General features: G+C 39.5%; 1 pseudogene; it reads left to right on the top strand.

Moving 5' to 3' along the window:
* The first annotated feature begins 5318 nt into the window (after positions 1-5318).
* Positions 5319-18848, top strand: part of LOC6646632 — a 34175-nt pseudogene continuing 20645 nt past the window's right edge.

The following is an 18848-nucleotide window of genomic DNA, read 5'->3' as shown; positions in this document are numbered from 1 at the left end:
TCGATCACCAGCAGCAAAACTTCGCCTAAGGCAAGCTAATCGCAACCTCTCCAAGGCGTTAAGACAAGAGGAAAGCTGGGCTCAAAGGAAATACATAGAAAAGCTCAGTCCAACCAGCACTAAACATCCTCTGTGGAAAGCCCACCCAACTTTAAGCGCTCCTACAGAGACAATTTCACCGATAAGGAGTCCAACCGGTGGATGGGCCCGCAGTGACGAAGAGAGGGCATCCGTATTAAATGGTTACCATCTTAAAATGGTTTTCCAGCCAAATCCAACATCAAACTCATCTGTACTTCCCCCTTCGAACACATTAACGGATAGTGAGTACTCGGAACTCCAATCGGACGAGATCACTGCAGTTATTAAAAACCACATAAAGCCGAAAAAAGCCCCTGGCCATGACCTAATCACACCGAAAATGATCCTAGAACTCCCTATCATTGCAATACAATATATCTGCAAACTGTTCAACGCTATAATAAAAATTGGCTACTTCCCAAGAACATGGAAAAAGTCCACTATCATCATGATTCCTAAAGTGGGAAAGGACAAAACCCAGCCATCATCCTATAGGCCAATTAGTTTGCTGCCATGTCTTTCGAAGCTTTTTGAAAAGGTCCGGCAGATCCGCCTAAACTCATTTCTGGCATCGGAGAACACAATCCCTTCACACCAGTTTGGCTTCCGCGAAAAACATGGTACAATTGAACAAGTGAATCGCATAACATCCGAAATACGAACAGCATTCGAACTAAAAGAATACTGTGCGGCTGTCTTTCTCGACGTTGCCCAGGCTTTCGATAGAGTTTGGCTGGAGGGTCTGATGTTCAAATTCCGGCAAAAACTGCCACAGTACACCCACAAACTCATGGAATCTTATCTTTACAATAGGAAATTCGCTGTAAGATGTAATGGCTCCGTCTCCGCTGATTTTGAAATCAAAGCTGGTGTACCGCAAGGTACTCGGCCCATTGCTCTACTTGCTGTACACTGCAGACTTACCAACGAGTTTAGGACGTCCACTTTTGCCGATGACACGGCAATCCTTAGCAGATCCAAATGCCCAATACAAGCCTCTGCAAAACTAGAGGAACACCTTAAGGTGGTAGAGGAATGGCTAGCAACCTGGCGTATCCGGGTCAACGAGCAGAAATGCAAACATGTTACATTTACGCTTAACAGAAGAAACTGTCCAGCTCTAATGCTAAGCAACGTACCAGTTCCTCAAGCCGTGGATGTCACTTACCTTGGCATCCACCTAGACTGAAGACTAACTTGGCGCAAGCACATCGAAGCAAAAAAGTCACAGCTTAAACTGAAAGCGAGTAGCCTACATTGGATCATCAATGCTCGGTCCCCTCTACGTCTGGAGTATAAAGTCCTCCTATACAACTCCGTACTGAAACCCATCTGGACTTACGGAGCCGTACTATGGGGAAATGCAAGTACCAGCAATGTCGATATTATACAAAGAGCGCAGTCGAAGATTTTAAGATCAATCACGGGGGCCCCGTGGTATATACGAAACGACAACATTCAAAATGATCTAAATATACCTAGCGTAAAATCTGAAATAGGTACTCAACAACTAAAGTATTCTGCGAAACTGGATGCACACCCAAATGTTCTTGCCAATTCCCTTACGCGAACTAATAATAAAACTCGTCTTATAAGAAATGACAGACCAACCCAATAACAAGTGATTATGGCCGCCTGCAATATCCCCCGGATTTATCTTAAGTACTAGTCTAAGAAAAATATCTCAAACTTGTTGTTAGGCTCTAATTTAAGAGTAGATTCAACAAATATATATTAAACGTTAAAAAAAAAAAAAAAAATCCCAAGATGACACTGGCCACACTGCTGCAGCACCGCAATCCACTTTTGATTCCAACAGCGATGGTACGCCTCGAGAAGGGGAAAAAACCTTCGATGTGAAGGCCCGTTGTAGATCCTTGTTCGGCGGTATCGTCGATGGCGACGTCTCTGGCCACGGCATTTAAATTGACAGCCGTCAATATTGGGAAGGAGAAAGCGGTGGAGGCAGTGATCCGGTCCCCGATCAGCGAACTATCAATAGATAGTTTTAAAAAAATGTGCAATAAAAATTTAAAATCATTAAGAAAAGCGCTACTCAAGCCGGTGACTCAAATAACTAGTGGAAATGAAAAAGGAGCTCTATTGTCTACATACCATGACGATCCAATTCAAGGAGTTCATACAGGCATTAATAAAACAATATCAAAGAAGCTAACTTCGGCAATGCCGAAGTTTATATACCCTTGCAGTCCTTGGCAATAATATTTTTACATTTTGAAATTTCTTTCCCTGCAACCATCAATACATATTCATCAATACATAAAGAAAACATTATTACTCTCGAATTTTTTCTTCTTCTTCCATCATTCCCTAAGCAAAGCACGTCACGCATACACATATAGCTTACGTAGCGTTGCGTCTGTGTATGCATGTGCTCTGTTGCTTTGATGATGACGTAGTAGGCAGAAAGCAGCGCTGCCGGCAGCGCTTGAACCGATTTATATCGACTCTAACTTGTGTTCTATTTGGATAAATGATCTGATCGGATGATCAGATTAAAATTTTGGGATCTGATGTTTTATATCCAATACTATCACATTAGTGATATTTCAAGGGGATACTCCAATTTTTATGAATTTGTATGAAAGTGTTTCCTCTAGAACTATATGATATAGTGCTCCGATCCTGAAAATTTTCATACTTGATCTGCTCCATAATAAAAAGCACAGAAAAAAATTTCAGCCCGATAGCTCTTAAGCTGGCTAAGGAAAACGCATACGCACGGACGGACAGACGGACATGGCTATATTGACTCAGCTTCTCATGCTGATCAAGAATATATATACTTTATGGAGTCGGAAACGTCTCCTTCTGTGCGTTACAAACATCTGATAAATTTTATAATACCCTCTGCAAGGGTATAATAAAGAGATAATACTATTGGAAAAACATGACTGAACATGTAAAAGAGTACATAAATAAATGTCCAAAATGCCAGACGTCATAAACGACGAAACATACAAGATCACCTATGATTATAGCCGAATCTCCACAATATGCTTTTGACAGAATGATAGTAGACACAATTGATCACCTACCACGTTTTGAAAATGGGAATGAATACGCAACCACTTTAATATGTGACCTGACAAAGTATTTAGTAGCAATTCCTGTTGCAAACAAAAGTGCAACAACTGTAGCAAAAGCCATATTCGAATCTTTCATTCTGAAGTACGGTCCAATGAAGACGTTCATTCATTCGTCTTTACACGTCTTTCGTCTTTTATACTTCTGTACTTCTTCCTCGTCCTCTCGTAGCAGCATTGCCACATCGTCGTTTTGTGGGTCGCTTGCCACATTGTCTCTTATGGAGCGGTTGCCACGTCGTCGTTTAACAGCTGTTCTGAGGTGGTCTGGCTACTTGGCGTTACCTACCCACGTAACATCTACAGCACACCACCACTAGACATTAAGTACCGTTATAAGAAGTTGTTGGCCAATTTCTCGGCCAGATAATAAACTGCTTCTTCGTTTGGATTCGATGGCTCAAAACTTCTCTTGCATATGTAGTTCCACAATCTTTCCGAAAAAGATTAGACGACGTTATGTAGTTTTTACATTTATTTGCATCCGTCGCATTCGAGTTCTGTTGGTACAGTAAATTTTTAAAGCTTTGTGCTACGAGAGAGAGTAATTCAAAGTAAATTGTAAAGGGAAACGCAACGCCACTAGTGATGCTAGATTGAACTCTCTTTGAGCTTGCGATATATCGATAGTTTAGCTATTTTTAGCCCAATGGTTAATATTTCAGAATAATTAAATTAATGAGTATAATTTTAGGAGCTCTCCTCCAACAGAAATCATAGGACACTCAATGACTACATTGGTTTATATATTTCAGTAGATAAAACTGATTGGGAGATATGGTTACAGTATTTCGATTATTGTTTTAACGCAACACCGCCTGTAACTCATAATTATTGTCTATATGAACTAGTATTTGGTAGACAAAATAACTTACCAATACAATTTAATAGCTTCTATATATATGATATAGAAGATTATTCTAAAGAAGTTATGTTTAGACTAGAAAAAAGATAAGAGAGCTCGAATACTTTTAGAAAAAAATAAAATTAAGCAAAAAGAAAAATGATAAGAAAGTATCGGATTTTAAAATAGAAATACGGGACCAAGTTTATTTAAAGAATGAAACAGGTCATATATTAAAATCTTCTTATATAGGACCATTTGAGGTCATTAATATGGAAAACAATAATAATATAATTATAAAGAATAAGAAAAATAGGGAACAAAAAGTTCATAAAGATAGGTTAAAATCTTTTGTTTCGTAAGTACTATAATTTTCTCATAAGTACTTCAATTATGATCATACACAAAATGAAATAAAACAAAATAAAATAAAAAGGAAAATTTCTTTTGTTTTCTCTTTCAATATACCAAAATTCACTGATTCGATCGATCGATAAAACATCTATTTTATATATATAAAAGAAAGTCGTGTTAGTTCAAACACTTAAAACTCGAGATCTGCAAGGGTAAACTTCGGCATAGCCGATGTTAGCTTCTTTAATGTTTTTTTTGTAATCTTGCCTTCCTTAAAGACGTCATCGAGAAAAAAGGGGTTGTCTAAAAAGTCTAAAGAACAGCCTACAAGCTTAGGTTGTGGCAATAACGCACATGTAATATGCTATTTTATCGTTTGTTTATATGACAGCTGTAAAATTTAGATATCCGATTTTCATCAAATTTGGCAGAGTCATTAATAGGTATTTGACAGAGTGATAGTAGACACAATTGGTCCCCTACCACGTTTGGTAGGGAACTGGAATCCACTACGATAATTCCTTCAACGTCTGTCTCCATGGGCTCATCATCAGATGAACTGTCACAGTAAATAATTGCCGCCGATACATTTGTGATACTAAAAAGGCAATATATGACTTTCGATTTTACAGATTACCTTGTGAGTATGACGCATTGCAGAATTTTTAATATCAAAACGGGTGAAAACCGAATTCACTAAACACGCTCACACCAGCAGACACGCAACCAACTATACAGAATTTAAAAACGCATCTAAGGTAGGGCTAGTACTAGTAAAGTTAGACAGAACTATCAGAGGAAAATCAGAATGAGCGATATCGAAAATTTGAACGCTAGGCTACAGGAGGCCATCAGCGAATTGGCTGAGAGGGATGCTCTAATCGAGCAATTCAAGTCCCGAAATGCTGCCTTGACTCACTTTAGCCGAAGCCATGTACCTCAAGAGTCTGGTTGATGACATATCCGAATACTCAGGGGGTCACGAGGAACTTACTACATGGATCCGCGAAGTCGAGAGCGCGCCAAGAGCGGAAAGGTGACGCATTTAAAATACTTGGGTATACCATACTTACTCGTCGACTTGGGTATACCATACACCAGGTGAAATAAATTTCACAAATTTTCAAATTTTAAAATTTCGAATACCAAATGTATGTCTATTAAATCGTTTTAACATGCCTCATACCATATGCTATCTCGCTCATTCTACAAGCACACGAGCACACTAGCGCCGCCACTAGCCAGCAGCCAATTCTGCCCTTATGGATCGCGTAGCAAAATACGTTCATACGCATATTTTGCATGTTTCTAGTCCGATTTCAATAAAATTTGGTAGTTTGGTAGAAATAGATAAGATTAATTAGTCTGCCAAATTGCCAAGGACTGCAAGGGTGTATAAACTTCGGAGACTATAAGAGCTAGAGCCTCCAGCCTAGAGACTCCTGTAATACCTACGGTGTTCAAGTTTATTTCAAATTTTTTCCACGCCCCCGCATATTAAATTAAACTGAATTTCTCAAATATTATACTAGGTGAAATACTATACAGGAAGATGATTAAATTTAGAATGCAGATTTGTTCAATATTCGTTCAGATTATTAATATAAAACAAAAAACCGATTGCCTCCTGCAACTTCTTGATTATCGAAACCGAATTCAGCACACTAATGAGTTCTATATGTACCAACCTACCTATTTTATGCAAACCGGACTAGAAAAATGTCCTCGTGTGAGTGAGAGCGACATACATTTGTTCGAAAATTACAAATTTTTTCACCTGGTGCATGGTATACCGAAGTCGGCGAGACGACTTACTTACTTCATTTTTATGTAATCTTGCCTTCCCTAAAGACGACAACGAGAAAAAAGGGTTTGTCTAAAAAGTCTAAAGTACAGCCTACAAGCTTAGGTTGTGGAAATAAGGCACATGTAATATGCTATTTTATCGTTTGTTTATATGACAGCTGTAAAATTTAGATATCCGAATTTCATCAAATTTGGCAAAGTCATTAATAGGTATTTTAGCTGACAAATGTTAATTTTTATGAAAATCGGTTAAAAAGTAAGTTATAAAAGTCACAATTCTATACGATATAGTCACCCAATTTGAATTAAATTTACCACTGTCTATTTTGCAGTTTTATCAGCTATACCCTCTTGTCCATGTTAACTTATATATAATTTATATAGTCGGAAATGCTTTCTTCTATGCGTTGCACACTTCTGACCTTAATTAATATACCCCTTTTGCAAGGTTACAATTATAATAAGTTTAAAGTAGTAAACTTAGAAAAAGTAAAACAGAATCGCAGAAAAACTGACAACAACAATAAAGAGAAAACTCGACGCAAAACGAGAGACTCTGAGCAACAACCGCAACAATATCTTCATTAATAACAACAAAACAAAAGATTGGTTACAGACAAATCAAAGTTGTAGTGCCTGCCAGATGTTATTCCTAACTCGTCTCGCCGACTTACTTTCTTCATTTTATTAAGTGCAATGGCATAGAATACCGGAGTTGGCCAAAGAGAAAAAACGGTGGTTTGAAATGTTTTAAAACATGAGTCAAGCGTAAAAGTCTTACCACCCATTCCGATTAAACGAAATGACGTGCTACAAGTGCAAATGGTCTGAAAAGGACTGTTTTGAAATGAGTGGACTGTATTAATTACTATTCGTTTATAGGGTAATTAAAGTTAGTTAACAATGAACGCGACTGGTCTGTGCAGTTGTCAAAATGTAAGTATTTTTGAAATGCATGCATTTGAGGCTAAGCAGCGTGGTTTGTGCAAATTGAGAATAACGGAAGTTCCAACGTTGCGTTCACAAACAAATGCATACGTAAAAAACAATAGAAAATGTACATTGGTTCGATACATGACTTAAACTATTGAATGTCGTTTAATTCCCAAACAAGAACACTTCTATGATATAGAATATGGAGTGCAGTAAGTTATTCACAAAAATCTTCTTTACTTGATTTCATATTTTACTTTCTTTATAGAGCTCTAATGTTGATTGAGAAATCGGAATCAACTTTTCACAATATCCAAGACAATATTCATGATGAGGATAGTCTTCAATATTCATGATGAGGATGCGGGCAGTGCTTGCCAATAAGTACTGCGCCAATTAACTGGCTGTTTTTTAATGCACTCCGCAAAAATTGAGTGTAAAAAAAAAAAAAGTCTGCGTTTGCAAAAAGTTGTGTAGGGCTCTCAGTCGCCTCAGCGACGCCTATTTACAATCATATTGCTATTAGATTGCTCTAATAGCAATAAATACTAAGTTGCAACAACAAAGTGCGTAATTTTTACAAATGCCATGTCCACCAATTCGGGCCCAAGCTCTCTCGATCCCCACCAGCAACAGCTACAAGATTTAATTGTACAACAACAACGTGAGCGTCGACTCTCGGTCCAACGCAACAACGCGTACTTTTCGCTAACGTAAGCAATAACACCGAAAGTGCCAGCCACTCAGCAATTAACAGCAACTTACCGTGGAGAGAGCAGTGTGCTTCTCCATCAATATCGATAACTGGGTCACCGATTGCACCAACCAGCACCGTCAGCTCGTTGACAGCAACTACTGCAACGTCTGCCGAAGTATTGACCTGCCTCAAGCCGTCAACGACAAGTCGCCCAGAGTCAGCCACAATAGTAAACCCAACGACTTCAGTCCAAACTGGAATGGACAGATATATTAAAATAACTAAGCGGAAGCTAAGCCCGCAAAAGAAAAAAAGTGGCAATACGCCGAAAAGAACCAAACCAAATGAACGAGTAGCACCCCTTAGCGGGAATCGTTTTAAAATTCTTGCCGATCAGCAAGACGATCAAGCCGGCGCTGTAGATAAAGTTAAACCGGCTAGACCACCCCCTTTATACATCCGTGGAGCCAACTGCAGCGCCCTGATTTCGAAGCTAGTAGAAACAGTAGGGGCAAATAACTTTGTTGTAACCCCTCTCAATAGGGGTAACATTAAAGAAATTAAATGTCAAGCCTAAACTGAGGACAATTTCCGCATCATCGAAAAGTACCTCCGTAATGCTAACATCAACTTCTATACCTACCAACTAAAAAGCAGTAAAGGGCTCCAGGTTGTGTTAAAGGGGATTGAGCCATCGGTCCCTACTCAAGAAATAGCAGACGCGTTGGTCGAAAAAGGGTTTGCGGTCAAGTCCGTTGTCAACATCATCAACAGGAACAAAGTCGCACAGCCGCTCTTTAAAATCGAGCTCCAACCAGATGCAAAGCGGTCGAAGCCAAATGAAGTGCACCCGATCTACAACCTACAGCTTCTATTGCACAGAAGAATCACCATAGAGGAGCCCCATAAGAGACGCCAACCACCGCAGTGTAAAAACTGCCAGGAATACAACCACACCTCAAACAATTGCAATCTTAGGTCAGTGTGTGTTGGCTGCGGCGAACATCATGAAGATGGAATTTGCACCAAGGACAGAAACAACGTCGCACTAAGACTATGCAGCAACTGTGGAGGGAACCACACGGCCAACTACAGAGGATGTCCTGTCTTTAAGGATCTTAAATCACACCTAAACGGGCGCAAACCCCCAGCTGGACCAAAAATCATCTTCAACGCCTCCAAAACTACACCGGAGGTTTTCTTCGCCAAGGCTGTTAGATCATCCAACATGACTGCTACAACCAGTCCTAGTGTATCCTTCGCTAGTGTGCTCCGAACTGGACAGACGGAGCCCGCGAAAGAGACCCTGTCACTCCGTCATCTACAGAATCCGCAACCTAGCGCACCAGAGCTTGGCCAGCAAACTCCAAGTGGTCTAGAGGCCCTATTGATCTCACTCAATCAAAACATGACCACTTTTATGACGTTCATGCAAAACTGTATGCACGAACTGATGCGGAATCAAAACCTGCTTATCCAGAAGCTTATCGAGAATAAATAATGGCTTCCCTACGTCTATGTCTTTGGAATGCTAACGGCATCTCCAAGCACAAAAATGAACTGCTATTCAAGTGAAATCGGCGTTTTGCTGATTTCGGAAACACATTTAACATGCCTTGATTGATTGATTTCGCAGTAACCAAGAGGATTCCACGTAATCGGATCACTGCGCAAACACTGCTAGATTTAACTTCCGATCACTCTCCAGTGCTATTCACATTATTAACAAGACCTCAAGTACTTGATCGCCCATATAGGCTTACAAACAACAAAACAAATTGGCTTAAATTTAAAATGTACATGAGTGCCCACATTTACTGTTCGCCGAAACTGGATGCTGCAGAGGACATTGATATGTGCGTCTCTGCACTTGAGTCGATGATGGGAGCTGCAGCAAGAGTATCTACTCCACATGCCTCTTCTTACACCAAACCTGTTGACAGGCCTACGAACTGGCGGATAGAACAATTAGTAACGGAAAAACGACGTCTAAGAAGAGAATGGCAGATTACTCGATCACCAGCAGCAAAACTTCGCCTAAGGCAAGCTAATCGCAACCTCTCCAAGGCGTTAAGACAAGAGGAAAGCTGGGCTCAAAGGAAATACATAGAAAAGCTCAGTCCAACCAGCACTAAACATCCTCTGTGGAAAGCCCACCCAACTTTAAGCGCTCCTACAGAGACAATTTCACCGATAAGGAGTCCAACCGGTGGATGGGCCCGCAGTGACGAAGAGAGGGCATCCGTATTAAATGGTTACCATCTTAAAATGGTTTTCCAGCCAAATCCAACATCAAACTCATCTGTACTTCCCCTTTCGAACACATTAACGGATAGTGAGTACTCGGAACTCCAATCGGACGAGATCACTGCAGTTATTAAAAACCACATAAAGCCGAAAAAAGCCCCTGGCCATGACCTAATCACACCGAAAATGATCCTAGAACTCCCTATCATTGCAATACAATATATCTGCAAACTGTTCAACGCTATAATAAAAATTGGCTACTTCCCAAGAACATGGAAAAAGTCCACTATCATCATGATTCCTAAAGTGGGAAAGGACAAAACCCAGCCATCATCCTATAGGCCAATTAGTTTGCTGCCATGTCTTTCGAAGCTTTTTGAAAAGGTCCGGCAGATCCGCCTAAACTCATTTCTGGCATCGGAGAACACAATCCCTTCACACCAGTTTGGCTTCCGCGAAAAACATGGTACAATTGAACAAGTGAATCGCATAACATCCGAAATACGAACAGCATTCGAACTAAAAGAATACTGTGCGGCTGTCTTTCTCGACGTTGCCCAGGCTTTCGATAGAGTTTGGCTGGAGGGTCTGATGTTCAAATTCCGGCAAAAACTGCCACAGTACACCCACAAACTCATGGAATCTTACCTTTACAATAGGAAATTCGCTGTAAGATGTAATGGCTCCGTCTCCGCTGATTTTGAAATCAAAGCTGGTGTACCGCAAGGCAGTGTACTCGGCCCATTGCTCTACCTGCTGTACACTGCAGACTTACCAACGAGTTTAGGACTTACAACGTCCACTTTTGCCGATGACACGGCAATCCTTAGCAGATCCAAATGCCCAATACAAGCCTCTGCAAAACTAGAGGAACACCTTAAGGTGGTAGAGGAATGGCTAGCAACCTGGCGTATCCGGGTCAACGAGCAGAAATGCAAACATGTTACATTTACGCTTAACAGAAGAAACTGTCCAGCTCTAATGCTAAGCAACGTACCAGTTCCTCAAGCCGTGGATGTCACTTACCTTGGCATCCACCTAGACTGAAGACTAACTTGGCGCAAGCACATCGAAGCAAAAAAGTCACAGCTTAAACTGAAAGCGAGTAGCCTACATTGGATCATCAATGCTCGGTCCCCTCTACGTCTGGAGTATAAAGTCCTCCTATACAACTCCGTACTGAAACCCATCTGGACTTACGGAGCCGTACTATGGGGAAATGCAAGTACCAGCAATGTCGATATTATACAAAGAGCGCAGTCGAAGATTTTAAGATCAATCACGGGGGCCCCGTGGTATATACGAAACGACAACATTCAAAATGATCTAAATATACCTAGCGTAAAATCTGAAATAGGTACTCAACAACTAAAGTATTCTGCGAAACTGGATGCACACCCAAATGTTCTTGCCAATTCCCTTACGCGAACTAATAATAAAACTCGTCTTATAAGAAATGACAGACCAACCCAATAACAAGTGATTATGGCCGCCTGCAATATCCCCCGGATTTATCTTAAGTACTAGTCTAAGAAAAATATCTCAAACTTGTTGTTAGGCTCTAATTTAAGAGTAGATTCAACAAATATATATTAAACGTTAAAAAAAAAAAAAAAAAATCCCAAGATGACACTGGCCACACTGCTGCAGCACCGCAATCCACTTTTGATTCCAACAGCAATGGTACGCCTCGAGAAGGGGGAAAAACCTTCGATGTGAAGGCCCGTTGTAGATCCTTGTTCGGCGGTATCGTCGATGGCGACGTCTCTGGCCACGGCATTTAAATTGACAGCCGTCAATATTGGGAAGGAGAAAGCGGTGGAGGCAGTGATCCGGTCCCCGATCAGCCAACTATCAATAGATAGTTTTAAAAATATGTGCAATAAAAATTTAAAATCATTAAGAAAAGCGCTACTCAAGCCGGTGACTCAAATAACTAATGGAAATGAAAAAGGAGCTCTATTGTCTACATTCCATGACGATCCAATTCAAGGAGTTCATACAGGCATTAATAAAACAATATCAAAGAAGCTAACTTCGGCAATGCCGAAGTTTATATACCCTTGCAGTCCTTGGCAATAATATTTTTACATTTTGAAATTTCTTTCCCTGCAACCATCAATACATATTCATCAATACATAAAGAAAACATTATTATTCTTCCATCATTCCCTAAGCAAAGCACGTCACGCATACACATATAGCTTACGTAGCGTTGCGTCTGTGTATGCATGTGCTCTGTTGCTTTGATGATGACGTAGTAGGCAGAAAGCAGCGCTGCCGGCAGCGCTTGAACCGATTTATATCGACTCTAACTTGTGTTCTATTTGGATAAATGATCTGATCGGATGATCAGATTAAAATTTTGGGATCTGATGTTTTATATCCAATACTATCACATTAGTGATATTTCAAGGGGATACTCCAATTTTTATGAATTTGTATGAAAGTGTTTCCTCTAGAGCTATATGATATAGTGCTCCGATCCTGAAAATTTTCATACTTGATCTGCTCCATAATAAAAAGCACAGAAAAAAATTTCAGCCCGATAGCTCTTAAGATGGCTAAGGAAAACGCATACGCACGGACGGACAGATGGACATGGCTATATTGACTCAGCTTCTCATGCTGATCAAGAATATATATACTTTATGGAGTCGGAAACGTCTCCTTCTGTGCGTTACAAACATCTGATAAATTTTATAATACCCTCTGCAAGGGTATAATAAAGAGATAATACTATTGGAAAAACATGACTGAACATGTAAAAGAGTACATAAATAAATGTCCAAAATGCCAGACGTCATAAACGACGAAACATACAAGATCACCTATGATTATAGCCGAAACTCCACAATATGCTTTTGACAGAATGATAGTAGACACAATTGATCACCTACCACGTTTTGAAAATGGGAATGAATACGCAACCACTTTAATATGTGACCTGACAAAGTATTTAGTAGCAATTCCTGTTGCAAACAAAAGTGCAACAACTGTAGCAAAAGCCATATTCGAATCTTTCATTCTGAAGTACGGTCCAATGAAGACGTTCATTCATTCGTCTTTACACGTCTTTCGTCTTTTATACTTCTGTACTTCTTATGCAAGTCTTCTCGTCGTTGGCTCGTCTTAAAAAGTGTTCTTCCTCGTCCTCTCGTAGCAGCATTGCCACATCGTCGTTTTGTGGGTCGCTTGCCACATTGTCTCTTATGGAGCGCTTGCCACGTCGTCGTTTAACAGCTGTTCTGAGGTGGTCTGGCTACTTGGCGTTACCAACCCACGTAACATCTACAGCACACCACCACTAGACATTAAGTACCGTTATAAGAAGTTGTTGGCCAATTTCTCGGCCAGATAATAAACTGCTTCTTCGTTTGGATTCGATGGCTCAAAACTTCTCTTGCATATGTAGTTCCACAATCTTTCCGAAAAAGATTAGACGACGTTATGTAGTTTTTACATTTATTTGCATCCGTCGCATTCGAGTTCTGTTGGTACAGTAAATTTTTAAAGCTTTGTGCTACGAGAGAGAGTAATTCAAAGTAAATTGTAAAGGGAAACGCAACGCCACTAGTGATGCTAGATTGAACTCTCTTTGAGCTTGCGATATATCGATAGTTTAGCTATTTTTAGCCCAATGGTTAATATTTCAGAATAATTAAATTAATGAGTATAATTTTAGGAGCTCTCCTCCAACAGAAATCATAGGACACTCAATGACTACATTGGTTTATATATTTCAGTAGATAAAACTGATTGGGAGATATGGTTACAGTATTTCGATTATTGTTTTAACGCAACACCGCCTGTAACTCATAATTATTGTCTATATGAACTAGTATTTGGTAGACAAAATAACTTACCAATACAATTTAATAGCTTCTATATATATGATATAGAAGATTATTCTAAAGAAGTTATGTTTAGACTAGAAAAAAGATAAGAGAGCTCGAATACTTTTAGAAAAAAATAAAATTAAGCAAAAAGAAAAATGATAAGAAAGTATCGGATTTTAAAATAGAAATACGGGACCAAGTTTATTTAAAGAATGAAACAGGTCATATATTAAAATCTTCTTATATAGGACCATTTGAGGTCATTAATATGGAAAACAATAATAATATAATTATAAAGAATAAGAAAAATAGGGAACAAAAAGTTCATAAAGATAGGTTAAAATCTTTTGTTTCGTAAGTACTATAATTTTCTCATAAGTACTTCAATTATGATCATACACAAAATGAAATAAAACAAAATAAAATAAAAAGGAAAATTTCTTTTGTTTTCTCTTTCAATATACCAAAATTCACTGATTCGATCGATCGATAAAACATCTATTTTATATATATAAAAGAAAGTCGTGTTAGTTCAAACACTTAAAACTCGAGATCTGCAAGGGTAAACTTCGGCATAGCCGATGTTAGCTTCTTTAATGTTTTTTATGTAATCTTGCCTTCCCTAAAGACGTCATCGAGAAAAAAGGGGTTGTCTAAAAAGTCTAAAGAACAGCCTACAAGCTTAGGTTGTGGCAATAACGCACATGTAATATGCTATTTTATCGTTTGTTTATATGACAGCTGTAAAATTTAGATATCCGATTTTCATCAAATTTGGCAGAGTCATTAATAGGTATTTGACAGAGTGATAGTAGACACAATTGGTCCCCTACCACGTTTGGTAGGGAACTGGAATCCACTACGATAATTCCTTCAACGTCTGTCTCCATGGGCTCATCATCAGATGAACTGTCACAGTAAATAATTGCCGCCGATACATTTGTGATACTAAAAAGGCAATATATGACTTTCGATTTTACAGATTACCTTGTGAGTATGACGCATTGCAGAATTTTTAATATCAAAACGGGTGAAAACCGAATTCACTAAACACGCTCACACCAGCAGACACGCAACCAACTATACAGAATTTAAAAACGCATCTAAGGTAGGGCTAGTACTAGTAAAGTTAGACAGAACTATCAGAAGAAAATCAGAATGAGCGATATCGAAAATTTGAACGCTAGGCTACAGGAGGCCATCAGCGAATTGGCTGAGAGGGATGCTCTAATCGAGCAATTCAAGTCCCGAAATGCTGCCTTGACTCACTTCAGCCGAAGCCATGTACCTCAAGAGTATGGTTGATGACATATCCGAATACTCAGGGGGTCACGAGGAACTTACTACATGGATCCGCGAAGTCGAGAGCGCGCCAAGAGCGGAAAGGTGACGCATTTAAAATACTAATGAGGCGCATTTAAAATGAAGTAAGTAAGTCGACTCGTCGACTTGGGTATACCATACACCAGGTGAAATAAATTTCACAAATTTTCAAATTTTAAAATTTCGAATACCAAATGTATGTCTATTAAATTGTTTTAACATGCCTCATACCATATGCTATCTCGCTCATTCTACAAGCACACGAGCACACTAGCGCCGCCACTAGCCAGCAGCCAATTCTGCCAAATTGCCAAGGACTGCAAGGGTGTATAAACTTCGGAGACTATAAGAGCTAGAGCCTCCAGCCTAGAGACTCCTGTAATACCTACGGTGTTCAAGTTTATTTCAAATTTTTTCCACGCCCCCGCATATTAAATAAAACTGAATTTCTCAAATATTATACTAGGTGAAATACTATACAGGAAGATGATTAAATTTAGAATGCAGATTTGTTCAATATTCGTTCAGATTATTAATATAAAACAAAGAACCGATTGCCTCCTGCAACTTCTTGATTATCGAAACCGAATTCAGCACACTAATGAGTTCTATATGTACCAACCTACCTATTTTATGCAAACCGGACTAGAAAAATGTGCTCGTGTGAGTGAGAGCGACATACATTTGTTCGAAAATTACAAATTTTTTCACCTGGTGCATGGTATACCGAAGTCGGCGAGACGGCTTACTTACTTCATTTTTATGTAATCTTGCCTTCCCTAAAGACGTCAACGAGAAAAAAGGGTTTGTCTAAAAAGTCTAAAGAACAGCCTACAAGCTTAGGTTGTGGCAATAAGGCACATGTAATATGCTATTTTATCGTTTGTGTATATGACAGCTGTAAAATTTAGATATCCGAATTTCATCAAATTTGGCAGAGTCATTAATAGGTATTTTAGCTGACAAATGTTAATTTTTATGAAAATCGGTTAAAAAGTAAGTTATAAAAGTCACAATTCTATACGATATAGTCACCCAATTTGAATTAAATTTACCACTGTCTATTTTGCAGTTTTATCAGCTATACCCTCTTGTCCATGTTAACTTATATATAATTTATATAGTCGGAAATGCTTTCTTCTATGCGTTGCACACTTCTGACCTAAATTAATATACCCCTTTTGCAAGGTTACAATTATAATAAGTTTAAAGTAGTAAACTTAGAAAAAGTAAAACAGAATCGCAGAAAAACTGACAACAACAATAAAGAGAAAACTCGACGCAAAACGAGAGAGACTGAGCAACAACCGCAACAATATCTTCATTAATAACAACAAAACAAAAGATTGGTTACAGACAAATCAAAGTTGTAGTGCCTGCCAGATGTTATTCCTAACTCGTCTCGCCGACTTACTTTCTTCATTTTATTAAGTGCAATGGCATAGAATACCGGAGTTGGCCAAAGAGAAAAAACGGTGGTTTGAAATGTTTTAAAACATGAGTCAAGCGTAATTTTACTCGTTCTTTTATTTTATTACTGGAACGAAAAGTCTTACCACCCATTCCGATTAAACGAAATGACGTGCTACAAGTGCAAATGGTCTGAAAAGGACTGTTTCGAAATGAGTGGACTGTATTAATTACTATTCGTTTATAGGGTAATTAAAGTTAGTTAACAATGAACGCGACTGGTCTGTGCAGTTGTCAAAATGTAAGTATTTTTGGAATGCATGCATTTGAGGCTAAGCAGCGTGGTTTGTGCAAATTGAGAATAACGGATGTTCCAACGTTGCGTTCACAAACAAATGCATACGTAAAAAACAATAGAAAATGTACATTGGTTCGATACATGACTTAAACTATTGAATGTCGTTTAATTCCCAAACAAGAACACTTCTATGATATAGAATATGGAGTGCAGTAAGTTATTCACAAAAATCTTCTTTACTTGATTTCATATTTTACTTTCTTTATAGAGCTCTAATGTTGATTGAGAAATCGGAATCAACTTTTCACAATATCCAAGACAATATTCATGATGAGGATAGTCTTCAATATTCATGATGAGGATGCGGGCAGTGCTTGCCAATAAGTACTGCGCCAATTAACTGGCTGTTTTTTAATGCACTCCGCAAAAATTGAGTGTAAAAAAAAAAAAAGTCTGCGTTTGCAAAAAGTTGTGTAGGGCTCTCAGTCGCCTCAGCGACGCCTATTTACAATCATATTGCTATTAGATTGCTCTAATAGCAATAAATACTAAGTTGCAACAACAAAGTGCGTAATTTTTACAAATGCCATGTCCACCAATTCGGGCCCAAGCTCTCTCGATCCCCACCAGCAACAGCTACAAGAACTAATTGTACAACAACAACGTGAGCGTCGACTCTCGGTCCAACGCAACAACGCGTACTTTTCGCTAACGTAAGCAATAACACCGAAAGTGCCAGCCACTCAGCAATTAACAGCAACTTACCGTGGAGAGAGCAGTGTGCTTCTCCATCAATATCGATAACTGGGTCACCGATTGCACCAACCAGCACCGTCAGCTCGTTGACAGCAACTACTGCAACGTCTGCCGAAGTATTGACCTGCCTCAAGCCGTCAACGACAAGTCGCCCAGAGTCAGCCACAATAGTAAACCCAACGACTACAGTCCAAACTGGAATGGACAGATATATTAAAATAACTATGCGGAAGCTAAGCCCGCAAAAGAAAAAGAGTGGCAATACGCCGAAAAGAACCAAACCAAATGAACGAGTAGCACCCCTTAGCGGGAATCGTTTTAAAATTCTTGCCGATCAGCAAGACGATCAAGCCGGCGCTGTAGATAAAGTTAAACCGGCTAGACCACCCCCTTTATACATCCGTGGAGCCAACTGCAGCGCCCTGATTTCGAAGCTAGTAGAAACAGTAGGGGCAAATAACTTTGTTGTAACCCCTCTCAATAGGGGTAACATTAAAGAAATTAAGTGTCAAGCCCAAACTGAGGACAATTTCCGCATCATCGAAAAGTACCTCCGTAATGCTAACATCAACTTCTATACCTACCAACTAAAAAGCAGTAAAGGGCTCCAGGTTGTGTTAAAGGGGATTGAGCCATCGGTCCCTACTCAAGAAATAGCAGACGCGTTGGTCGAAAAAGGGTTTGCGGTCAAGTCCGTTGTCAACATCATCAACAGGAACAAAGTCGCACAGCCGCTCTTTAAAATCGAGCTCCAACCAGATGCAAAGCGGTCGAAGCCAAATGAAGTGCACCCGATCTACAACCTACAGCTTCTATTGCACAGAAGAATCACCATAGAGGAGCCCCATAAGAGACGCCAACCACCGCAGTGTAAAAACTGCCAGGAATACAACCACACCTCAAACAATTGCAATCTTAGGTCAGTGTGTGTTGGCTGCGGCGAACATCATGAAGATGGAATTTGCACCAAGGACAGAAACAACATCGCACTAAGACTATGCAGCAACTGTGGAGGGAACCACACGGCCAACTACAGAGGATGTCCTGTCTTTAAGGATCTTAAATCACACCTAAACGGGCGCAAACCCCCAGCTGGACCAAAAATCATCTTCAACGCCTCCAAAACTACACCGGAGGTTTTCTTCGCCAAGGC

Source organism: Drosophila willistoni, unplaced genomic scaffold (genome assembly GCF_018902025.1).
Source record: "Drosophila willistoni isolate 14030-0811.24 unplaced genomic scaffold, UCI_dwil_1.1 Seg169, whole genome shotgun sequence".
Classification (NCBI taxonomy): domain Eukaryota; kingdom Metazoa; phylum Arthropoda; class Insecta; order Diptera; family Drosophilidae; genus Drosophila; species Drosophila willistoni.
This window is presented reverse-complemented; position numbering and strand designations above follow the sequence as displayed.